At 44.1% G+C, this 26,342-nt stretch overlaps 1 protein-coding gene across 1 annotated transcript in view; it reads left to right on the plus strand.

The window, feature by feature from the left end:
* Nucleotides 1–26,342, plus strand: part of LOC126251627 (low-density lipoprotein receptor-related protein 6) — a 338,123-nt gene that overhangs the window by 229,649 nt on the left and 82,132 nt on the right. The window lies entirely within an intron of this gene.

The following is a 26,342-nucleotide window of genomic DNA, read 5'->3' on the forward strand; positions in this document are numbered from 1 at the left end:
GTGATAATTATGACAATTTATAGCAGACTAGTCATTGTGAGGAGAGCCTGCACAAGTAACATAACCTTCAAAGATTAAAGTTTTGATCAGAAGTCAAGAAGCGACAAAGTTTCTATTTTTTGTGGTAATGATAAAGACATTTAATAAAGGCATGAATTCCTGATAAACAAAATTTACATTTGGTGTTTGGTGGGGTGGTTACTCAGATCTCCATATTGGGCAAGAACTAATTTAACGTACTGAACAAAAGAAAAACATAAAATGTTATTTTTGCGTAATAGGCCTATATGAACATACCTCTAGGGCTGAATTCATGCATGGTACAATTCGCCCGCTGTTCAATAAAAATGGCGCATTTCTGAAAGTACCTACTTATGACTGAAAAATAAAAACTACTTTAGCAAGTGACTTTATAGGGCAAAAACTGATAAATAGACACAGGTTGTTACTGCATAACACTCATATTTGAAGACATTGGTACCGAGCTCTTAACTCACTACATTTAATATTTACAAACTACCACACAAGTTCCAAGCCAACATTTCTATAGCTGTGTAATAGTACATTTCAATTTTTCTGTTATATGAAAATGATGTCTCTACAGGCATTAATTACAATTCGGTGCATTTCATACATGTGATGTAAAATATTTAATAAATATTGTAAAAATTTGCGTGAACAAGGTAACAACTCACAAGGTAAACATGCCGAACCCAGAGAGTTGGGGGAAAACATGGCGGACGATTCAGCCTGTTACATAGGAGCTCTATGTCGTTCCGTTCTGTTGACGTCTAGTGTGAATCGTCCTCCACTTGTACACCAGTATATGTACACTATGTGATCAAAAGTATCCGGACACCCCCAAAACACACTTTTTTCATAGTAGGTGCATTGTGATGCCACCTTCTGCCAGGTACTTCATATCAGCGACCTCTGTAGTCATTAGACACCGTGAGAGAGCAGAATAGGGCGCTCCGCGGAACTCGCGGACTTCGAACACGGTCAGGTGATCAGGTGTTACTTATGTCATACATCTGTAAGCGAGATTTCCATACTCCTAAACATTCCTAGGTGCACTGTTTCCGTTGTAATAGTGAAGTGGAAACGTGAAGGGACAAGTACAACACAAAAGTGTACAGGCCAACCTCATCTGTTGACTGACAGAGACCGCCGACAGTCGAAGAGGGTCGTAATTTGTAATAGGCAGACGTCAGTCCAGACCATCACACAGGAATTACAAACTGCATCAGGATCCACTGCAAGCACAGGGTGTCCCACTCAAACCTCCCTGATTTCAAAGACCCAGGAAAAAAAAACACAGTAGATACGACAATGAAAAATGCACGATATTGTAGAGCATCTCAAAGAATTTATTTATCATCAGTACACCTCCACATGTGAACCATTTGTAACACGAAGAATATCGAGTCTATATTCAATTTCTTGCCAAGTTCTTTGTAACATTTCCTCTGTTATTGTTGCAATCCATTTAGTGATACGATGTCGCAACGTAGGAATATCGTCCACTTTGGTCGCATACACGCGGCCCTTCACGAATCCCCACATGAAGGAATCAAGCGGCGTAATGTCGGGTGAATGTGGTGGCCAGGTAATGGGTCCTTCGCGTCCTATCCAACAATTGGGAAATTTCCTGTCCAGGATCTCAAATGGCTCTGAGCACTATGGGACTTAACATCTATGGTCATCAGTCCCGTAGAACTTAGAACTACTTAAACCTAACTAACCTAAGGACATCACACACAACACCCAGCCATCACGAGGCAGAGAAAATCCCTGACCCCGCCGGGAATCGAACCCGGGAACCCGGGCGTGGGAAGCGAGAACGCTACCGCACGACCACGAGATGCGGGCTGTCCAGGATCTTGCGAACAGCCGCTGATCAATGCAGCGGAACTCCATCTTGTTGAAAAATGATGTTGAGTTGCTAGTCTTGTATCTGAGGGTACACACACTGCTCCATTCACTGATGATGTTCCGCCAAGAAGAACGGTCCAACAATACTGTCGTGCATTAGCCCGCACAAGACGTTTAGTTTAGGGCTATCACAAACATGTTCAATGACAACGTGCAGATTTTGCGAACCCCAAATCCGAACATTATGCCTGTTAACCCTTCCTGATAGATGAAAGGTTGCCTCATCTGAGAATAAACATCTTTCCAGGAAGCTGGCATCCATATCAATACGATGCAGCATATCCGTAGCAAATTGTTGTCGGCGTGGTTTGTCGCTCGGCGTCAGATGTTGCAGAATTTATACTTTGTAAGCACACATACAAAGACGCTGATGAACTGCACGATGCAGTGTTGGTCGAGATACATGAAGTTGCCTAGGTGGTTGACGAATTGACTTACGTGGGCTTCTGAGAAACGTTTGTCTGATGTCCTCCACTGTCTCTTCTGAAACTCCGTAACGTGCACCGCCAGAATGTTTCAGAACACTTCCAGTTGCCAGAAATTTCCTATACCATTCCTTAATTGGTTCATATCAGGTGGATCACATTCACACACACGACGATTATTTCTTTGCACAGTAATCTGCGATTTTCTTTCTGCAAACCACACTATTGCTTGCGCGCGCTGCTGTGGAGTCGCCACTTTCACTTCATGCGACCATGCTGCACTCTGGCAACGATACTTGGCACTTCTGACAGGGAATATAAGTTCTTTGAGATGCTCTACAATGTGGTGCATTTTTCATTGTCGTATGTACTGTGGTTTGTCTCCTTGGTTCTTGAAATCAGGGAGGTTACAGTGGGACATCCTTTACTATGACAGGCGAGAGGTGACAAAACTTGGATTTCATGGTCGAGCGGCTGCTCACGAGCTACAAATCACGCCGGTAAATGCCAATCGGCGCCCCCATTTGGTGTAACGAGCGTAAACATTAGACGATTGAACAGTGGGAAAACGTTGCGTGGAGTGACGAATCACGGTACACAATTTGGCGATCCGATGGCGGTTGTGGGTATGGCGAATGCCCGTTGAAGAACATCATCTGCCAGCGTGTGTAGCGCCAACAGTAAACTTCGTGGGAGGTGGTGTTATGGTGTTCAAATGGTTCAAATGGCTCTGAGCACTATGGGACTTAACACCTGAGGTCATCAGTCCCCTAGAACTTAGAACTACTTAAATCTAACTAGCCTAAGGACATCACACACATCCATGCCCGAGGTAGGATTCGAACCTGCGACCGTAGCGGTCACGCGGTTCCAGACTGAAGCGCCTAGAAGCGCTCGGTCACACCGGCCGGCCTGTTATGGTGTGGTCGTTTTATTTTATTTTTTATTTTTTTTTTCATGGAGGAGGCTTCCACCCATTGTTGTTTTGCGTGGCACTATCACAGCACAGGCCTACAGTGATGCTTTAAGCACCTTCTTGCTTCACACTGTTGAAGAGCAATTCGGGGATTGCGATTGAATCTTTCAACACGATGGAGCACCTGTTGATAATGCACGGCCTGTGGCGGAGTGGCTACACGGCAATATTATCCCTGTAATGGACTAACCTGCACAGAGTCCTGACCTCAATCCTGTAGAACATCTTTGGGATGTTTTGGAACGCCGACTTCGTGCCAGTCCTCGCCGACCGACATGGATACCTCTCCTCAGTGCAGCATTCCGTGAAGAATGGGCTGCCATTCCCCAAGAAACCTTCCAGCACTTGATTGAACGTATGCCTGCGAGAGTGGAAGTTGTCATCAAGGCTAAGGGTGGGCCAACACCATATTGAATTCCAGCATTACCGAGGGAGGGCGCCAACTTGTAAGTTATTTTCAGCCAGGTGTCCGGATACTTTTGATCACATATTGTAAGTATCGACAAGATGTGAAGCTGCTAAGTGTAGTGGCGTAGTAGCGTGCTGTGGGTTTGGATAACGAGTGTGGCCTGGCAGGCAGGCGGGAAGGTTGTGGTGGTGGCGTGTGGGAGAGGGCTGGCTGGCTGGCAAGGCATTCCAGGCGAAGGCGGCCGCGGCCGGTCCCCCGGCGGCAGTAAACGTCTGCGGTGATGGAGCACCAGGCCGCGTCCCCAGCGCAGCGCCCACCTTGACACCTGCCCTCGTCCTCCGCCGCTGCCGCACCCTGGTCGCAGCGCCCAGCCTCACAGGAACCTCTTCGCATTGTCCCGCTCGCCTGCGCCACGGGGAGCGCCGCTGTAAAACAGCATGCAGTCCGCGCGTTGCGTCGCTACGTAGGTGGCGGGGCGTGATTTACCACCGTCACGTGTACCTACGCTCAGCTCGTTGATATTATATGTGTCTGCATTTGAAATGACCATTCAAATACTTCCACATTCATGTAGCTTCGTAGGTCCCAAGAATGACTGAACCTAAAGAGTGAGCAGCGGCTGCGTAGGAGGAAATGGCTTCGCCCTGAGCTACGCGTAGACTGCCGTTACAGAATGACTAACGGTACGTTTACACGGGTCATAGAATGGCATTATTGCCAGCCACAAGAACTGCAGGCGTGTGTTAGGCAGCATTGCCGTCCACTGAAGCTCGGCAATACATTTCCGGGTCAGAACTGTTTATATAACCACCGTATGGTCGGGAAACGGACGAAAGCGAGCTATCCATTTCTTTAAATAGTGGAGGTAAGTGCAGCGCCTTTGCGTTTGCATTCTACAAGGAAAAAACTTTGTAAGAAAAAGAGAGATCGGCCATTTTGGATGCGTTCTTTTTTCTTTTAACGAACCGATCTGTTGAACGCAATTTTTATTCGTGAACTGGTGCGGGATACTTACCTTTCCCAGGACACTGAAACGAATTTTGCGGCTAGCTTTCGGGATCCCTTCAACAGTTACCAATTCAGCCATGTCCACTTGCTCCCCATTGCCGGCCGATGTGGCCGAGTGGTTCTAGGCACTTCAGACTGGAACCGCGCGACCGCTACGGGCGCAGGCTCGAATCCTACGTCGGGCTTGGATGTGTATGATGTCCTTACGTTAGTTAGGTTTAAGTAGCTCTAAGTTCTAGGGGACTGATGACCTTAGAAGTTAAGTCCCATAGTGCTCAGAGCCATTTTTGAGCTCCCCATTCCACGATTCCATGAATTGTAAGTGTCTCTAGAATCGCTGCGTCCTGTGACCTTTCACGAGGTCGTCTACACCGATCAGACGCCATAACGGAAGTGAGACTCATCGTTGAACACCACAGAATGCCACTCAATGTTCCCACACTTGACGGCTCGTGGTGACGCGGCCTAAGCTCTGCCCATACTTGACCTATTGTCATCTGTTTAGTTGTCGGTGCCAGTCGAACAATCGTACGATCTTCTCACGGTGTAGCTCTCCCGCAGGAACCCTTGCCTACCCCCCTCTTACAACATTGTTGCCTGAGCCCGTTTTTGAACAGTTCATTTTGTGCCTTTGTGGTTTCTTTATTTTACTGTTTACATCGTTCTCGTGACACGTAGCGAAGTTTCCATGAAACATGTACTTCTTTATGAGTGTTCTGACACAAAAGTGCCCAAATAACTGTAAACGAGAAATGATTTTGGTTTTATAATAGGTCGATAACGAAGCACCCTATATTTACTGTCTAAATAAGAAGTTTCGTGAGAAACGTTTCTTGATCAGTGAAGAAGTTAGCTGTGTTTTAGGAGAAAGCCGGCCATTGTGACCGAGCGGTTCTAGGCGCTTCAGTATGGAACCGCGCGACCGCTACGGTGGCAGGTTGTAATCCTGCCTCGGGAATGGATGTGTGTGATGTCATTAGGTTAGTTAGGTTTAAGTAGTTACAAGTTCTAGGGGACTGATGACCTCAGATGTTAATTCCCATAGTGCTCAGAGCCTTTTGAGCCATTTTTTAGGAGAAAAATATTATAGTTGTTCACATTATGTTGTATTTAGAAAGACAACAAAACGTTATGGGTAATGCAGAAATCCTCTATATGTCGCCTTTTAAAGTATTGTTCATGTGTTTGTATATGTTTGGTCGACCAAATAAATATTAGTGTTCTGAAATGTTTGGACAACACCCTATTCTTTGACGTCTCAGCAGTGTGGGAGATTTACGATACAACTTATGTGAAGAACATTCGTGTGTGGTTTGGAAACTTACGGGTGCCCAACGGCGAGGTTATCAGCGCAAGAATATTCGTTATGAATTTCACTTTGGCCATTAGTAAACTTTAGCATTGCTAGTTCCCAAATTCTGATACTGCATTCAGACTTCTTGTCAGCGTTGGTATTTCATAGCCTCACTGAAACCGTTCGGTGCTGAGTTAAACGAAGTAGCGTGTTGTTGATCTGTATAGCGTGAACTCAATTCCGTTGACGAAGACGTTGCGTTGCGCTATTTCTGTCGTGTTACCGTGGTGTCCGATGTGAATCGACCTTTTAAATATAAGCAGACGGCTCCTACTTTTCGAGTAAGGATCGTAAAACTGTGATTGAATAATAAATCGATACATACATGTTCGTCACATGCTCGGAAACAATAATACATGTGTTGTCGCTTGAAACTGTTACCATAATCATGATCATTACTATGAACGACGGCGGCGTCGTCGTCGTCGTCGTCGTCGTCGTCGTCGTCGTCGTCATCGCCACCACTACATTTACATACATACTCTGATGGCCATAATACTGTGTATGGCGGAGGGTACCTTATACCACTTCTAGTCACTCCCTCCGCTCTTCCACTCGCAAATGGAGCGAGGGAAGGACGATTGTACGAGACCTGATTTCTTCTATCTTGTCTTCGCGGTCCTCAAGAATCGGCCACACAAGCGTTCTGTACGCGTTCTTTTTCCGTATCCGGAAGAAAGACTTCACACATTTCCTCTCCAGAATTTAAAAGATCTTTAAAAGATAGTCTCGTCCATGTTTTGGCATATTAGTAGGTGGTTAAGTGTCTGCGTTGCTCCGTAGCTGTACGTAGCGCCCTCCTCATACACTCATATGATCAAATTCATTATGCATCGTGAGACTCCTGTTCTTCATCTATTAATGGTTCTCCAGGTAATCTAATGTAGGTGGTAAGCGCAGCTAATTTCTTCGCTTACAATGAAGCCCTCGTTGCTAGAAATACTTTCTTGCCACATGAAAACACGTCTGACATCTGGCATGACGTCTAATAGTAACGCCGACTGCAAAAAACTTTCCTCGGCTTTATGTGACGTGTTGCAGGTATGTAATTGTACATCAGGTGTTTTGCGTGTTCAATCTCCCTCTTCCGTTCTGTTCTTGCCGCCACTATACGTCGTGTGGGTGGGGGTCCAACGGCGACAAGGGGGTAGACTTCTGGGATGGAGGTTGGTTCTGAGGCATCCTGTAACTTAAGCGGACTGACTGGTTTTAAGGCCACGTCCACATACCTGATGTGAACCGAAACTCACTACACTGGGGAACTACACTTTCCTAGAATTCTCGCAGTAAACCGAAGTCCAAGATTTGCCTTCACTGTAATCGGCCTTACGTGCGCGGTCTATTTCATGTCACTTTGCAACATTGCGCCAAAATATTGATCGATGTGATTGTGTCAAGCAGCACAGGACTAATACTTATTTGATTACTGGATTGTTTGTTTGCATGGCCATCTTCCGCAGCAGCTCTGATGTATAAGTTATTGTTGTTTTTCTAATCGTACTAAAATGTAAAGGTGTTTTGCACCAGACGCATCTCATTTTATTTACACCACATATTCACTTGGCATTCTGGAAACGCGAGATACATGTATTTAGGTACGTGTTATGGACTCCATGTTAGGCATTTCAAAGTGGCCTACAGTAGAAGTTTGGAAGGATAGATCTCAATATACATAAAACTGTCAAACGCGCAAAGTTTAGCAATATTTGCAGATATAATACGAGGGCTAGTCGGAAAAGTAAGGTCAGATCGGTTTCGAAATGGAAACCACTGTGAAAATCAACAGTGCAACAGTAGGCTACACCTTCCAGCTAGTTTTCTGCATAATAGCCGCTCCGAATTAGACATTTGTCTTAGAGTTGTACCAACTTCCCAATACCCTCGTCATAGAAGGCAACCGCATGCGCTTTCCGCCAATTTTTTTATACTGGTCTGCTGCTCGTCTGCAGCTCGCACGCAAACGCAACTCACACTCAAATGCTGCAGTCTCTGGCAGCTGAAGCCGTTGTGGACTGCTTCATTTGTTAGGTTGTACTGTTTACTTCCTTCTCCGTGCTTCTCGTAGGGTGATATTTTCATGGCTGGCTTGAGTTCGCAGTTTTTTATTATAAGATTGTGTCGCGATTCTTGATTCGTCAATCCGTTCATTTCGTTGTTCTTTTGGTTCCTCAGCTTCTCACGGTGCTCATGGTCGTTCATTGGGAACTTAAACGTGATTCGCTCTCTTCGTCTGTTTAGTTTTTTCGCTGTTTTTTGTTTTTGCCGTTTTACTTCAGAGCTGGTAAAATCTCCTCCTCTTTTACGTTTGGTAATTGTCTGAAATATAAATCAAATCAACTTCTTATTAACAAATTCAAAAAGTACGCTTTACACTCTTTTCGCACTTTATTTTCGATTTATATTCAGCCGCTATGTCACTTTGACTACTCACACTTCTATGTTTGTTTTATTCACTCTTTTTACTACGTCTTCGATTGCCCCCTTCGTCACTGATGAGAAACTGGCGTTAGAACCCGAGAAGGGTCTTGTTTTATATTTATAAATGCTACCCACGGGTAGCTCCACCAGTGGCAAATTCCAGAACATACCAAAAAGGCTTCGGAATGGTCCACAATGTTCCAGACTATTCCCGAACATCCCGGATCATTGTGGAACATTCCGAAACGTTGTGGAATGCTTTCGAGTACTGTCAGATGTTCTGGAAATTTCTAGAGGGCAAAACTTCCCAGCCCTTATATCTTAAAAATCACGACCTTCAGGTAAAGATGGGGACCTTCTTCATGGACGGGGAGGGGGGGGGGGAGACTACAACACCATATAACTCCCTTATTTGTACCAGGACTCGTTTCTGAGTTTCAGTGGCACACATTATACACTAACTCTTATGAAATACACTCCTGGACATTGAAATAAGAACACCGTGAATTCATTGTCCCAGGAAGGGGAAACTTTATTGACACATTCCTGGGGTCAGATACATCACATGATCACACTGACAGAACCACAGGCACATAGACACAGGCAACAGAGCATGCACAATATCGGCACTAGTACAGTGTATATCCACCTTTTGCAGCAATGCAGGCTGCTATTCTCCCATGGAGACGATCGTAGAGATGCTGGATGTAGTCCTGTGGAACGGCTTGCCATGCCATTTCCACCTGGCGCCTCAGTTGGACCAGCGTTCGTGCTGGACGTGCAGACCGCGTGAGACGACGCTTCATCCAGTCCCAAACATGCTCAATGGGGGACAGATCCGGAGATCTTGCTGGCCAGGGTAGTTGACTTACACCTTCTAGAGCACGTTGGGTGGCACGGGATACATGCGGACGTGCATTGTACTGTTGGAACAGCAAGTTCCCTTGCCGGTCTAGGAATGGTAGAACGATGGGTTCGATGACGGTTTGGATGTACCGTGCACTATTCAGTGTCCCCTCGACGATCACCAGTGGTGTACGGCCAGTGTAGGAGATCGCTCCCCACACCATGATGCCGGGTGTTGGCCCTGTGTGCCTCGGTCGTATGCAGTCCTGATTGTGGCGCTCACCTGCACGGCGCCAAACACGCATACGACCATCATTGGCACCAAGGCAGAAGCGACTCTCATCGCTGAAGACGACACGTCTCCATTCGTCCCTCCATTCACGCCTGTCGCGACACCACTGGAGGCGGGCTGCACGATGTTGGGGCGTGAGCGGAAGACGGCCTAACGGTGTGCGGGACCGTAGCCCAGCTTCATGGAGACGGTTGCGAATGGTGCTCGCCGATACCCCAGGAGCAACAGTGTCCCTAATTTGCTGGGAAGTGGCGGTGCGGTCCCCTACGGCACTGCGTAGGATCCTACGGTCTTGGCGTGCATCCGTGCGTCGCTGCGGTCCGGTCCCAGGTCGACGGGCACGTGCACCTTCCGCCGACCACTGGCGACAACATCGATGTACTGTGGAGACCTCACGCCCCACGTGTTGAGCAATTCGGCGGTACGTCCACCCGGTCTCCCGCATGCCCACTATACGCCCTCGCTCAAAGTCCGTCAACTGCACATACGGTTCACGTCCACGCTGTCGCGGCATGCTACCAGTGTTAAAGACTGCGATGGAGCTCCGTATGCCACGGCAAACTGGCTGACACTGACGGCGGCGGTGCACAAATGCTGCGCAGCTAGCGCCATTCGACGGCCAACACCGCGGTTCCTGGTGTGTCCGCTGTGCCGTGCGTGTGATCATTGCTTGTACAGCCCTCTCGCAGTGTCCGGAGCAAGTATGGTGGGTCTGACACACCGGTGTCAATGTGTTCTTTTTTCCATTTCCAGGAGTGTATATTGATTACAGGTAGGGGGCGCCACATAACCAAGGTAATCGTCGTCGGCTGCATAAGGCATCCCTGTGACTGTGAACGTGTGACTGTGTGGGGTGCAGCGTGGCTTGTTTGGCATCATCGGTCGATATTCTTTGAGAACCTTCATGACGGTGTGGTAACGGTTACTAGCCATCGCTGTGTCCAGATGTAAAATGACTTATGCCTTCCACGTTTGAACGACGGTATATGGTTCCAAGAGGATAGGGCAACAGCTCGTACGGCCGACCATTCCATGAATGTCTTGCGGCATCATTTTGCTGGTCTATTGTTTTACAGATTTGAAGACATTCATTGGCCAGCGCGGTCGCCCGATTTGATTGCCGCTGACTTCTTCTTGTGGGGGTACTTGAAGAGTAAAAACTCCGTCACTGGCGACTCATTCAAAACGGTGTTAGTATAAAGCCATCCTCCACCGTGCTCGCTACACGCCCTCATACTGTGGCTGAACTCCAGGAAAGAATACGTACAACGGTGGAGGAAATCTTATTGGAGACGCTGAATCGAGTGATGGAATTTGTTCGCCTGGAGGAATGTACGGAACGTGATGACAACCATGTGTGAGGTATTACATTCAAAACAAAGTTAAAGACTTATGCGATGTGTAATGGAGTATATTTTTCTGATGTGTTTCAAGAAACTTGTTAATTTGTTTCGAAGTTATGTCCTTTTTTATATCGTACAGTTCATTCTGCCGGATCCAGTATAATCTAATTTCATCACACTTGCTTTCTTTGCCTGAGTGATGGCTGTTTTTTGTCGGTTCCCTGATTCTCGGAAAGAACGTATTTTTAAATGTGCCATTGTAAGGCATGACTAGCGGCCTGGTTGTGTGGCCAGCGGCGCAGCTCCGGTCGCATGCGTGCCCGTGAAAGCGCTCGCGCCGGCCGCCTCATAACCGGTCAGCTGGAGTGCGGGCTCGTGGCGGACCACGCCTCGTTAGCCCGGCTGCCACCGCGCGTTAATTTTCAATTTGGCGGCGTGCGGCCGCACTCGCCGTGTCCGAGCGGGCGCCAGCCGCCTTGTTTCTGGCTTCCCTTCTCACACTGTCATTCTCCTCCTCTTCTCCCTCCTCTCGCTCCCGAGCGGCCTTGTCCACGGCCGCACTGGATGTTCTTAAACGCCGTAATTCCTCCACCTCCCCCTCCCACATCCAGTTTTAGCGTGCAAATTGAGTTTCGTCACGCATGTATCAAGTTATGGCTTAAGCCGCCCGTGAAACTGACGCAGGTGTTCACGGGAAGAATTAGCGGCCTTATTCTACTTTTCTTCAGTGATTACTCGTGTGCTATCTTGCCTTAGCGGCACCTTCTTACTCACCTACTGCAGCACGCACTGAGCGTGTCTGAGTGGTATTTCTGTAACAGTATGTGGATCGACTGCTTACGAAACACCTTACTCTGTGGACCCCTTTCCTGCTCCTTGTCAGCTGCTTGGCGTATCTACTTTTCTTCTCTTACTTCCCCTTTAAGTTAATAATGTAGGTCCGTCATCAGTACATAGGTATTCATAGATAACTAGACTGACACGGAGAAATTAGTATCGACAGTTTTGTCTGTGTTCTTTGTGACAAATTTATTTCTTTTCAAGGCACCAAAGGCGCATATGTCCGCTGTCCTTAAACTGCCATCATCTTTCTTTATAGTTAACACACATTTCTTGAGCTCCTGAATTCTTAGACCAACTTCGTAAACATATTAGGAGCGACAGTGACTACATCGAACTAGTAATAAAATGTTATACAGAAGAGTATTAATCGCATAGAAACACCGTTATTCATAAGTAGTAACTGGTTTCGACCATACGCCAGTGACGACGCGTGGAGACGATGGCACGGAGCAGGAACTGTGGATACCACTCACTGATGTCGACATCAGATAATAAAAGTATCAATAAAAGTGTTTTTATGCGATCAGTAATGTTCTATATATTATCTTTTTTATATCAACATCTAATATTTCATTTAACTGTTCATACGAGTATAGCTTAACGCTTTAGAGAACCTTTTGTGTTGACTGGCCTACACTCTTTCAAATTCTGAACGTAGCAGGGAGAATATAACGGGAGCGAAAGGTTATTTACAAGTTGTACAGAAACCATGCTTCAGTTATAAGAGTCGAGGGAAGTGAAAGGGAAGGGATCCATGCAGGGTTGTTGCCAATCTCCAGTCTTATTCAACAGTAACAGTAAAGGAAACCAAAGAAAATTTGGAAAGGAAATTGAAGTTCATGCACAAGAAATAAAAAAAGTGTAACGTTTGCCGATGACAGTCTAATTCTGTCAAAGACGGCAAAGGACTTGAAAGAACAATTGGCTGGAATGGAGAAAGCTGGAGGGAGATTATAAAATGAACAACAACGGTAATAGAGTGTAATCGATAAATCAGGCGACTCTGAGTGAATTAGATTAGGAAAAGAGACACTAACAGTAGTAGTCCAGTTTTGCTGTTTAGGTACTAAAATAACTGCCGAAGTAGAGAGGATAAAAAATGCGTACTGGCAATAACAAGAAAAGTGTTTCTGAAAATAGGAATTTCGTAACATACAGTACAAATTTAAGTGGTGTGCTGGAGTGAAACGTGCATGGTAAGCAGTTCAGACAAAAAGAGAGTATAAGCTTTTGAGATGTGCTGCTACAGAAGAATGCAGAAATATTTGTAGATCGAATAACTAATGAGGAAGTACTAAATAGAACTGCGGAGAAAAGAAGTTCATGGCATATCTTCACGAAGGCACTGGTTGATAGGACACATCCTTAGGCATCAAGGAATTGTCAGTTTGGTAGTGGAAGGAAGAGAAGGATAAAACTATAGAGGGCAATAAAGACAGGAAACAGGTTCAAAGTGATGTAGGTTGTGGTAGTTATGCAGAAATGAAGAAACTAGCGGAAGATAAAATAACATGGGGAGCTGTATCAAACAAGTCTTCGGGTTGAAGCCCACGACGACGACGACGACGACGTAGCTTAACGTGCAGCGCGTTAGCTCGCGAGACAGGGAACTGAAGCAGCACCTTCCTTCCTCCTAGGAAATAATAGATTACTTCTTCGTAAACCTAGACTATTTCCTGACCTGTCACACAGGAACACGTATCATTTCAGTACCGGTTAGGAGAAATCCAGAACGTATCACTGACCACTTGCAATTGTTTCCAGAGCCATCTGTCGCTGGCAGGGGTTTTCGCAAATCAGAATATCTTTTTGTTTGCCACTAATTCTGAAGAAGCAGGATTTAGAACATCGAGGAGGACACTGTCAAGAATTGATCGGATAGTCCCACTGCCTTTTGTTATAAGGGCACCAACCCGTGTATCGATATGGACGACAGGAATACTTCCCAGCTTCAGAGAGGTTGCTATAAGATTCTTGGCAGCGTTAACTCCTAATTGCGTTCAGTCTCCCAGGAATATTCCAAATACTTAATTTAACTTGATAAAAACAAAGAAACCCAAAAAGAAACTCTCTCTCTCTCTCTCTCTCTCTCTCTCTCTCTCTCTCTCTCTCTTATTCTTAGCAATTGTCGTGCCTTCGTAGTGGGGCTGCTTCGTGATACGTCTTTCTGTGTGACAGGGCGGATACGAGTTCTGTTTACGAATAGGTAACTTGTCTTTTTTTTCCCTAGGGGGAAGGGGGAAGTGGTCGCTTAAATAAGAAAACGTCTCTCTCTCTCTCTCTGTTTCTCTTTCTCTTCCTCTTTGCCCACTAAACCACACGAAAAATGCGTCGTCTAGCGATTAATTTTTCGCTTTTTTTCTCAACTGTCTAAACCACCGTTTGTCATCAATGTGAAACAAGTGTTCAATTTATTTTAGGTTAGACCTCCAAGCTGACACGTTGAAGTTCAAACACCAAATTCAGCGGCGATGTTTTTGAACATTTCCGCTTTATCCCTCACATGCAGCGCATTTAACTTTTTGTCCATGGGCACCATCACCTCCTGTCTCTCCGATGTCATTTTACACTCGCATCAAACGGGTGCAACACAGTACTGTCCAACTCAATTTTAACTTGGTAATTGATACCGTGCCACGATTTATATATTGACGGATGGCCCGATTTACACTTCATAATTGTCTTCGTCGAATGTTATCGCTATTACGTCCGGAGTATCAAGTACTTTAAAGTTACTGTAACGCAAAAAAAAGTGCAGTCTGTCCCGTACTCAGGATGTGAGTGAAGGGGAGCAGATGCAGGAATCCTGCACCACCGCTTGTGGCAGGGTCGTAGTGGAGGTTGTTTTCCGTTGCTTTCCTCCGACCTGATATGATGTGTGAAGTATGTGTCTGTGGCGTGTGGATGACTGTGATGAATGTCGGGGACAGTGTAGTGTAATGTTCGGTTTGTGTTGTTACGGATAAAGGGAAGGAATAGGGTCAAACCTGGAGCCGTCACATAGGCTATTCCTCGCGAAAACCACGAAGTGGGTAGCGGAGCTTAACGTTCCAATCACGACGGACGGATCACTATCAACAGTGTCACATGGCCTCGCTTCATGAGACACTGCGGAGCTTAGAATCGAGCGCCACCGCACTAGCGTTAGCGACCTAGGCTACGGAGGCAGCCACGCGCGCTCGCTCTCTCTCTCTCTCTCTCTCTCTCTCTCTCTCTCTCACACACACACACAAATCCGGATGTACCGAAGATGTAGATTAATGAGGGTCGGGTAAACGAGGTTCGACTGTACCTGGACATACGTGGCGTGATGTTGCCAGTGAAGGGAAACCGACGCCTAGCCAAACATGGCTGGCCCAAGCCAGGGCACTTTCCTGCCGTCGGTGTGGGACGTGGAGAGGGCGGGGCTGGCTTTGCTGCTGCCGCTGCTTCTGGCCGTGGCAGCTGGGCGCTCTCAAAGGCGCTGCTCCTGCTCGGAATGTCCTCCCGCCGCAGGAAGCGTGTGACGGGCTGTGTCCGCTCGGTTGCGCTACTCCATCAGCGACAATTTCACGGTGCTTTCCCAAGCCTCGCAGGGAAACAGTTTCCTTTCGTTCGAAAATAGCAGACAGCCTGTGTAGCAGCAGGTAGAAATGACTTTTTTTTTCCTTCATGTGGAAACCCGTTGTGACAGATCGATACCGATGAGCTAAACAACTAGCTCTATACTTCTGTATTGGGCCCGCGGATCACTTTCACTATTCATCCGTGGATCACTTTCATTAGCATGTCGGATCTGTGGTATTACAGTTCAGAACAAAAACATAGTTTATATATATGTTCTGAAAAACTACTGTAGATACATGCCTGGGACATGTTTTATTAGATTCACCAGACCAATAACAACAAAATAAAAGGAAATCGTGCTTTACTTTAACCTCGTACAGTTTTGCGATGGCTTCATATTAGCGAAGTTGCTAAATTTCAGTCAGAATCTTTTATTAGCCGTAACTCCGTAACTAAACATTTGCGAACCTATGTAATTTGACAAGGATGGCTTTATAATAGCAACCAATCCGGTATTTTGCCTGAACTAACTTAGGGAAATCACGGAAAACCTAAATCAGGATGGCTGGCTGGCTGGCCTGAAGAGTGCATCCTCCATCTTCCCGAGTACAAGGCTAGTCTTTTAAAAACGACGGATATCCATTCGATTTGTCGCTGCTGTACGATACTGTTTTGCAGCGAAGTACTCATTAATGAAAAAAGCTAATGCAAAATTGTTCATTAATTTCTCATTACCGATCGTCGCCCACACTACACACACTATAAGTTGACATCACGACCATGACGACGATGTTCGGTTTTCATTTTGTGCACGGGAACTTCTCAGCTCAGGTATTAGTGTGGAATGCTGACTCAACTTCTCAGGAAAGCACATGAGATCAGAAACAGGATAAAATTTTTCTGTTAGCGATTGCAGGTCTCTGGAGCATAGTTTCTCAGATAAAAAAACATTTTTCAAAATTTTGGGTAAAACCGTGATCTTTTAATCTACGTAAAATCAGTGAAAAAAAGTCTTAATCGCGATGGTTATTTTATTAAAATGACCGGTTTCAGCCTACGTTTAGGCAGTCTTCAGACAGCACCATCAGCTGAACTTGATGTTGCCGAAGCACAGTCAGTTGACAGCAGTCGCTGGAACTGCAGTATACTTTAGTTGTCCAAGTAATCCTTCTCTATACAGCATGTATTGCTTATCAGATACTTTCTGTTTTGCAAGTTCATTTGTTTTAGCAATCTCTTTTATCTCTCTGGGCAAAATACCAGACATTCATTCCACTGTAAAAAATGAGTACTGGACTTATTCTTTCTTGGTAAATGTAAGTTCAGTCTAGATCACGTTCCATCGTCATGGATAGAGCTGTTTGTTAACTAATTATCAGGGTTACTTTTGAAATCACATCTGATCGGTAAATCCAGTCACGTGGTGAGGCTAACATCCTCTATGGTTTGGACAGATTTTTACGAAGAGCCTGGTTACTATTTTTTATTATTATGCTAATTGCCCTCTTCTGCAGTTCGAAAACTGTTCTCTAATTTTGTGCATTGGTTCCCCAAAAATTTCTGGGAAATTGCGTGCACATACACTGTCCATCCAAAAAAGTGCTGAGACTGGTTTTATACCTGGCGTATAAGCGAAGTTAGCGCAGTAACTAAGATGACAGCTTGAACTAACAATTGTAAGCAGATGAAGTGCTTTCAACCAGTCAGTTGTGAGCAGGCAGTGTTAAGCAGTGGGCAGGCGGTCGTAGTGTCTAAACGTTGTTTTGTCCAGTGTAGCAACATATCTAACTCAAGTGTGCAAGACTTCCTCCAGAATGTTTTGAAGGGGATCGAAGTTTGTTCTGTACACCTTGCCTCCTGAACAAAAAAACGTTGTGTGTAGGTCAGCCACTACTTGATTGAAATGAAAAAAAAGAAAAAAACAATTATTTTCTGGAAAAGCATAATGGACGATGAGATTTGGCGTCATCAGTATGAATCTACCGCAAAACGAAGAGAATCGATCTATGACTGTTATCAAAGACTTTAAGACTGACGTACGACCTGAACAAAATCCCAAAGGAGGACTAACTGACAGTTTCATGTGGTTGTATGAACGTTCTTTGCGTTGTACTCAAGTCGGGGAAGACCATGTAAAATACGTTAGCATGAAACCCACTACCTTAACTTTTATCAATTTTTTTTAATTAGTCTCGAAACTTTTTGGACTGACTGGGTAAGAATTGTATATAACTAAGAAACGTTGGGGCATAACATTAAATTCCGCTCTTTGGCGGGCAAACTGATTGGGAGCGGCTTGCAAGTTCTTTCTCTCGTTTGTGATCGTTTCTACCGACAACGAGACATTCATGTGTTTGTAATGTACAAAGATCAAACGTCGTGGCGCTGGTTTAGCCCGAGTGCATTACTGAAGAAGCGTGTCTGGATCCGCACTTCGGTGCAGCTGCCTGCAGCATTGCGTAGGTGGCGCGTGAAGTCTGCGGGCTCTTTTTGCAGTGGCATTTTCCACCACCTGCCCATTTCAACTCCGGCTTTGCGCCCCCTCCCCCTTTCCGCCCCTCTTCCCCCCACGTCCTTCCCCATCGCCGTTCGTGCCGCAGCCCTCGCGTCGTCCGCTTACGCCTTTTGTGCTTTAAACGGTGGCGCCGCACCTCAATGGACGGAGAAGAAAAGAAAATTATTTCGCGCTTGTGTGCTTATCCCATTGAGATGCGACGGGCAGCATTTCTGAGCCCCTCGGATTGCAGGTGTGAATAATCGGTGGCGCGAGGGATCGAGGGACAAGGGCGTCCAGCAGGGTTTCTGGCATTCCTACGGCACTAAGTTTTATTGCGGCAGTGCATGGCCGACCGCTCCTCTCACCTTAATATAGGTACTCTCAGACGGGGTAATATAGGTACAGATAGATATACTCTCAGACGGGGTAATATTATATTTGTTATTTTTTCGCAATAAACGTGTTTATTTGAAGTATTTCAGAGACGACTTCACACATCATCACATCTTTTTCAATCGTGTTTTGTTTCTGCTAACTCTTCGAGAAGTCGGAATTGTGGTCACGATTATTTTCATCGCCGTTTATGCTTTATTAATTAATATTGGACACACGTTCACCGAGCAGCTGCAGCGCATCTGTTTCAGCGTTGCGGCTTGTAGCAGTTTCAAACATGACGTCATAGTCACGAAGACTACCGATATACGGTCATCGAAAAAAGTATTTATACACCGCTGTTCATGTAGAGTAACTTTATTTATTAGAACTAAAGAACACTACCAGAGATGTTATTTGGTATACTAACAGTATGAGGTTTCCTTCGTAATCGATATATATATAAAGGAATTAACTAAACTAGCCTTCTGCCAAAAGTAAATAAAAGTTCTGTGGCAGCTGACTTCACACAGTGGAGGAAAAAAGTATTCATACATTAAAAAAAAATTGTAGCGTACATCAATATAATGACAGTGTTAATACTTTGTAGGCATTCCTCTTCTATTTATAGCTTCTGTTAACCTCTTTGGCATGGAATGAACCAATTTTTTTGGCAGTCCCTTGAGATAATATTTTGGCGTTCTTGGTGTATACATTGTTTCAGAGCACTCTTATTTTTTTCTGACCACTCTTTCAAGCGTACTTCAAAGATGTTCACTTACATTAAGGTCAGCACTCTGTGCTGTAAACTTGAGAACATGGGGAATATGACACAACAACAACAACAACAGACGAACTGTTTCCGTTGTATACTTAGGATATTTTGTCTTGTTGAACGTAGAAGTCTGTGCTTAAACCTAAGGTATCAACACTTTTTTGCAGATTTTTCTTTAGGATATTTAAATACTAAAATCTATCCACATTACCTTTAACAGAAACAAGCAGCCCAACAGCAGATGTAGTCGTCCATCCCCATAACATAATTCCTCCATCGCCGTGCCGTACTGTGGGTTGAATGTGCTTGGGAGCCAGCTCACTATTTGCTCCTCTCCACACCCAAATTTTGGCATTATTTACAAATATGTTAAATTACCTTTCATCTGTGAACAATACGCCGACGCAGAAACTTGTGATCTTGCTTATATGCTCTCGAGCGAACTCAAGTCTCAGTTTCTTGTTCTTCTTGCTGATGAATGGTTTTCTTCTAGGTACTGTGGCTCCATAACCTTCACTATTTAAAATATAGCGAAAAGCCGTTGTTGCGGTTTCCTTCCCGAGCTGATTATTAACATGCAGATACAATATAGAAGCTGTCAATTTAGGATCTTTCCTTACGATCGTCATTAACACACGGCCGTATCTTTGCATTAGCATCTGTGGTCGATTGCTTCTTTTGCTATTAATGAGAGTATTTCTTTCTCTAAATAGCGATGCTATGGACAGCACAGTTGCCCTGCTTCTTCCAATAATATCAGCAATTCCTGCAAGTGATATTTCCTTTTCTTACTGGGAGATAAGTATTTGCCTTTTCTTTACAATTGTTTCCTTCCCTTTGCGGTCAATTTTGCTTAGCGTTCATCACATATTAGAACCAACATGCTCGAGACGCAGATCGCCACTAAAGGCGTTCCTTGCTGCAAGCGGTTCGTTATTGGTTTCATGTTTACATTTCCAGTAGTGTATGAATACTTTTTTCCAACCTGTGTGGAGACAGCTGGTACAGAAATTTTTACTTACTCTTCACAAAAGACTATTTTAGTTAATCCATTACAGAAACCCCATATTCCATATTCTTAGTATATCAAATAACATCTCTGGTTGTGCTCTTTAGTCCTAATAAATAAAGTTATTGTGCACGAAAGACGGTGCATGAACACTTTTTCCATGACTTTAAATGGAGCAGAATCAATGCGCAAAGTAACACTGCTACGGGGACATACGGTAGCACATGTTGTTTTAGTTAAATCCTTTGGTGTTATTCTTTTGATTATAAGAAATTATGGCTGGGGTGGAGAGCGGGTGCATGATTGAAGAGGTGTGTTCCAGTACCCAAAATTTTAGAAATTAAGCACTGCTGTACAATATGGCACCAAAAAATAACAACAAACGTTACACACCCAATTCTGAACAGTGAACAGACTCCAACCATAACGTAGTATCACTCAACAACAGTGATGTTGGCCCACTTGAGTCTGCAATTAAGTTTGCTTATTGCTCTGAATTGGCCACACAATACTGTTGTTTGACTGATCTTACGTTATGGTTGCAGTCTGTTCACTGTTTTGAATTGGGCGCGTAACATTTTTTATTAAGTGGTGCAATATTACTTCGGAGTATGTGATGTTCTTATTCAGAATGTTTCATCGATTTCTAACGTTCAAAACTTTTCCTGTGGTCACTTTCGTGCACAAGCATGTGTTATATTGATGACAATGTGGTCCCACCCAATACTGTGATTAGACACTGCACTCGTTCTTTTAATTGATCCGAAGTCTGCTGATTTCTCAGCCGAAACTAGTAAGCAATGATTGTTAAAAAATGCGACGTGCACTATTGAAGGAGTTTACATACAAAAGCATTAACGTTTAACATCGGTTTCTCATGATAAAGTCTTGAGTCGTTAGGCGGCGTCGTATACCTCTTAAAACTTCATAAGTTATCGACGTTTCTTTTTCTTTGCTGGGGTCATTTTCAGGATTCTGCTAGTGTCCTTGGATGGCTGACCGCGCGAGGTAGCGCAGTGGTCAGCACACTGGACTCGTATTCAGTAGGAACACGGATCAAATCCCCGTTCGGCAATCCAGATTTAGGTTTTCCGTGATTTCCCTAAATCGATTCATACAAATACTCGGTGCTCAGTCTTAAGTTATCTCCACACCGATGAGACTTGACCACTCTACCTTTCACGTTTCATTTTGCAATGACTGACATCGTTTGTTTTTATCACAACACAGCTCATTTATTCCTCCGTGTTATTCAGTTTCAAATATTCTTTGAATGTGGTGTAGCATTTCATCGCCTCTGACTTGTAGCCGACGTATCACATGTGTAATTGGAACATTAGAAGTGTTAGGCATAGTGTGGTGCACGTCTTATTAGTGTTGTTGTTCGCTAATATGGAGTGAATGGACAGACGACTAACACAGAATCTGATCCTCGCGAAAATCACTAAAGGGACCAACAAAGTTAGTTTTCCTAAGCCACCGACAGATCACAGTTGCCTCAGTCTTGAGTTTCTAATCTGTAAGAGTTTGTGTGGTGGATTAAAGTTTCATCCAAGAGGTTGGAGCACCAACTTAATGATCAGGAATTGTAGGCTACTATTTCTTCTCAATTGTTGTTGCTTGATGCAGCTCTCAAAGTTTGTCTATCCCGTGTTAGCCTCTTCACTTCTGCATAACTGCTACACTCCTCATCCAAGTGAACCTGCTTACTGTAATCATGTGTTGATGTCACTCTACAATTTTTAATCCACACACTTCCCATAATTACAAATGAACAATTCCTTGATACCACGGGACGTATCCTATCGCCGTATCACTTGGTGGTACAAAGCTATTTCCTCCCCATTTCACTGCAGTACCTCTTCATTAATTACTCGGTCTACCCATCTGATCTTCAGCATTCCCCAGTAAAACCACACTTCAAAGGCTTCTGTTTTCCTATTGTCAGTACAAATACTTGCAGAAGATATTTCCTTAACACTTAACTTTATAGGTAAGGCCTGATATTGTCAGGAATGGAGGAAGCGGTATTTATGTAATTTCTTAAAATTAAATAAAAGTTAAAATCTTTTAATGTCGTGACCGCATTTAGATAAAACGCTTAAAATGACTAGCTTGTTTCGGTTACAAGTAGCAGCCATCTTCAGATCGTGCACAAGCAAAATGGGGGTTGGAAGTAACAGCAGTAATCGTCATGCTGTGACATGCGTTCGTGTAGAAAGTAACATGAATAAGAAAAATTTTGTTTGAACAGCAACTACAAGCCTGAGCCAGGCTGTACGCCATATTCTTTTGAGACGCAGGTTGAACAAACCGGCTGTATCAGTAAAAATCACACCAATCAGTAAGTAGCAAATGAATGAAAGGCAAGTTCAGCCAAAAAGGTTCTTATGCAACAGCACAAGAATTGAAATAGTACTTATGAACCAGCGTGTTGAGTCTTTCTCAACTTCTGTGCCGTCGTGTAAAGCATGTTTTGGCTTAACTTACCTTCCGTTCATTTGCTCGTTATTGATTAGTGTGATTTTTACTGGTACAGCGGGTTTGTTCAACTTGCGTCTCATAAGTATATGACGTACAGTCTGGCTCAGTCCTTTTGTTGCTGACCAAACAAAATTTTTCGTATTCATGTTGTTTTATACAGGAGCGTCTGTCGCAGCATGGCGATTACTATTAGTATTTGCAGATCGTGTTCAACCCTCATTTTACATATGAAGGTGGTCGTTACTTAAAATCGAAATATAGCTTTTCATCGTAGTTTTCCTTGTGTAAATGCGTTCTAGGGAGTAAAAGATTTTCGTAAATTGTTTTTAGGGATTTTAATAACTTGAATGCATATTGGATATTAACAGATTTCTCTTCTTCAAAAACTAATTTCTTGCTATTGCCAGTCTGCGTTTTTCATCCACTTCTCTTTGGCCGTCGACAATCATTATACTGCCAAAATGGTAAAACTCATCTCCTACTTTTAGTGTGTCATTAAATTCCTTCAGTATCGCCCGATTAATTAGACTACATACCGTTACCCTTGTTTTGCTTTTGTCGATATTCACTATATAACCTCTCTTAAAGACACAATCCAGTCCGGTTCAACTGATCTTTCTAGTCCTTTGCAGGCTCTGACAGAATTATGTCATCGGCAAACCTTAACGCATTTATTTCGTGTCCTTCCAACTTCAGTAATTTTTTTCAGATTGCTCCTTTGCTTCTCTTACTGCTTGTTCTCTATAAAGATTGAATAACATCGAGGATAGGTTGGGACTCTGTCCCACGCCCTTCTCAACTACTGCTTCCCTTTGATGTCCTTCGACTACTATAACTGCTGCCCCTTCCTGTACAAGTTGTTTTCTTCCCGATGATTTCCAAGTTTGAAAGAGATTATTCTAGTCAACGTTGACGAACACAGTTTGTGTAAAATTGCACATGCTGTAAGAGTTTTGTCGTGCTTCGACCTATCTCCTCCCTTTTTCAACTACATCTCTCCCACCATTACGATTGTGGGCGATTATTTCCGTGGTTGAGTTCCATAGCATCACAGCGACAGGGACTTCGCCGATTGTTATTGTTGTGGTCTTCAGTCCTGAGACTGGTTTGATGCAGCTCTCCATGCTACTCTATCCTGTGCAATCTTCTTCATCTCCCAGTACCTACTGCAGCCTACATCCTTCTGAATCTGCTTAGTGTATTCATCTCTTGGTCTACCTCTACGATTTTTACCCTCCACACTGCCCTCCAGTGCTAAATTTGTGATCCCTTGATGCCTCAAAACATGTCCTACCAACCGATCCCTTCTTCTAGTCAAGTTGTGCCACAAACTTCTCTTCTCCCCAATCCTATTCAATACCTCCTCATTAGTTACGTGATCTACCCACCTTATCTTCAGCATTCTTCTGTAGCAACACATTTCGAAAGCTTCTATTCTCTTCTTGTCCAAACTAGTTATCGTCCATGTTTCACTTCCACACATGGCTACACTTAAATCTATACCCGATGTTAACAAATTTCTCTTCTTCAGAAACGCTTTCCTTGCCATTGCCAGTCTACTTTTTATATCCTCTCTACTTCGACCATCATCAGTTATTTTACTCCCCAAATAGCGAAACTCCTTTACTACTTTAAGTGTCTCATTTCCTAATCTAATTCCCTCAGCATCACCCGATTTAATTTGACTACATTCCATTATCCTCGTTTTGCTTTTGTTGATGTTCATCTTATATCCTTCTTTCAAGACACTGTCCATTCCGTTCAACTGCTCTTCCAAGTCCTTTGCTGTCTCTGACAGAATTACAATGTCATCGGCAAACCTCAAAGTTTTTACTTCTTCTCCATGAATTTTAATACCTACTCCGAATTTTTCTTTTGTTTCCTTTACTGCTTGTTCAATATACAGATTGAATAACATCGGGGAGAGGCTACAACCCTGTCTCACTCCTTTCCCAACCACTGCTTCCCTTTCATGCCCCTCGACTCTTATAACTGCCATCTGGTTTCTGTACAAATTGTAAATAGCCTTTCGCTCCCTGTATTTTACCCCTGCCACCTTCAGAATATGAAAGAGAGTATTCCAGTTAACATTGTCAAAAGCTTTCTCTAAGTCTACAAATGCTAGAAACGTAGGTTTGCCTTTTCTTAATCTTTCTTCTAAGATAAGTCGTAAGGTTAGTATTGCCTCACGTGTTCCAACATTTCGCCGATAGAGCCTGGTAATTCTAGAGTTCACTGTACAATATTACAAGGAAACGTCAGCGTAAAGAAAATCGTGGGACGGGGCTGGGGGAGAAACGTACAAGCACAGTTTCGATATAGAAACTTCGGCGAGTCTGTCAAAACGAAGCGTGCAGTCTATTCGGTGTCACCGGAGCAAAAGACGACATAACATGTTTTGCAAGAGTGTGATGCGTTTATTCGCTGAGTGACAGGAAGAAAAAAAGTCTATGATAGGACAGGCGCATGTTTAGACAGCATCGGAGCGTTGAGAGCCCTCTCGGCTGGAACCGCCGGTTGTCAGCGGTCGCAGCCCGAGTCGTGTCCGCCAGTGAATGAAGTCACACTCCCCCATTGGAATGACGCCAGCAGTCTTTCATCGGCTGCCCCTCTCGAGGGCGCAGAAAAAGTGAAACAGGGACGCTTATTTGAAAGAATGACGCGACGCAAAAGCGTAGCCTTCCCACGGCGCTCTCTTCGACTTTGGAATGCTGGCTCCTTCGACGGACTTGCGTATTTTCTTACCCCTCCAAGCTGAACGCCCAGCTTCCGGCTGTCGCCCAGCTGCAGTTCTTGGAGTGCTGCAGCTACAGAAGGCATTCAACGGGCCACTTCGTTTTCCGTCGGCGCACACTAGAACTGCATTTAAGAGAAAAGTAAAGTACAGCACTTTCGCTTGCTGTTGAAGTAGAAAGGCAAGCTTATGTGTCACCCTATTTCGAAGATTTCTGCTGCCCAAGCCACTGTGGACCTGTTTGCACCTCTATGCAGTCGATAATTTATGCTAACATACACATCACAACTAGTTGCTACTAGAGATGAACCATAATGCTGTTCTCTTATACTTCTGTTTCAGTTTTCGAAAAAACAAACGTTCACTTACTAGCTAATAGAATAAAGTAAAATTTCTGGGAAGAATGTATCTAACCTAATTTTCCAATTAGATAGCCTAGCTTCTGCATGATTTTAAAAGAAACATTTTTTACTGATGATTTACAGCCTGCCTACGGAAATAATCCCCTTTTGTGTGTGATGAATTTTTAGTCATTTTCGTACCCCTGAAAAGGACAGCTGCAAGTTTTGTCACAATGATTCGCGATTGTGACGTACCATACCGAAACAACAACAACACGAGTTAGCTCCCGATTCCAGCGCAGGTGCTTTACTTTGAACCATATAAAACTCTTACGTCTGTTTGATTGTACGCTTTCTCATTAGGCGACTTAATATCTAGGATTTTCTCTAAAAGACACAGCCAAAGTTTCTTGAGGAAAATAAATTTCCTGCGTAGATTATATGTTTTTTTTAAATAAAATGATTATTTCTTGCTTTATCTACGAGCTATTATTTCGCACAGTTGGCCATTTTCAAGCTGCCTCTGTTACTTGTTACAGTGAAAAACTGTAATCGTATAACATTTTATGTTCCACACATCTGTTTGTCGGAAGCAACAGCTGATGGCGTCTTTAATAAGTGTTTCTTACGATCATGGTAGGGGCACTGATACAAACGTGAATTCCGTATGCTAAAAGAGAAAAACGCGACCCATGTGCAGGTTTTGTCATAAAGCCAGGTTACAACTCATTAAAA

Source organism: Schistocerca nitens, chromosome 4 (assembly GCF_023898315.1).
Source record: "Schistocerca nitens isolate TAMUIC-IGC-003100 chromosome 4, iqSchNite1.1, whole genome shotgun sequence".
NCBI classification, from domain to species: Eukaryota; Metazoa; Arthropoda; class Insecta; order Orthoptera; family Acrididae; genus Schistocerca; species Schistocerca nitens.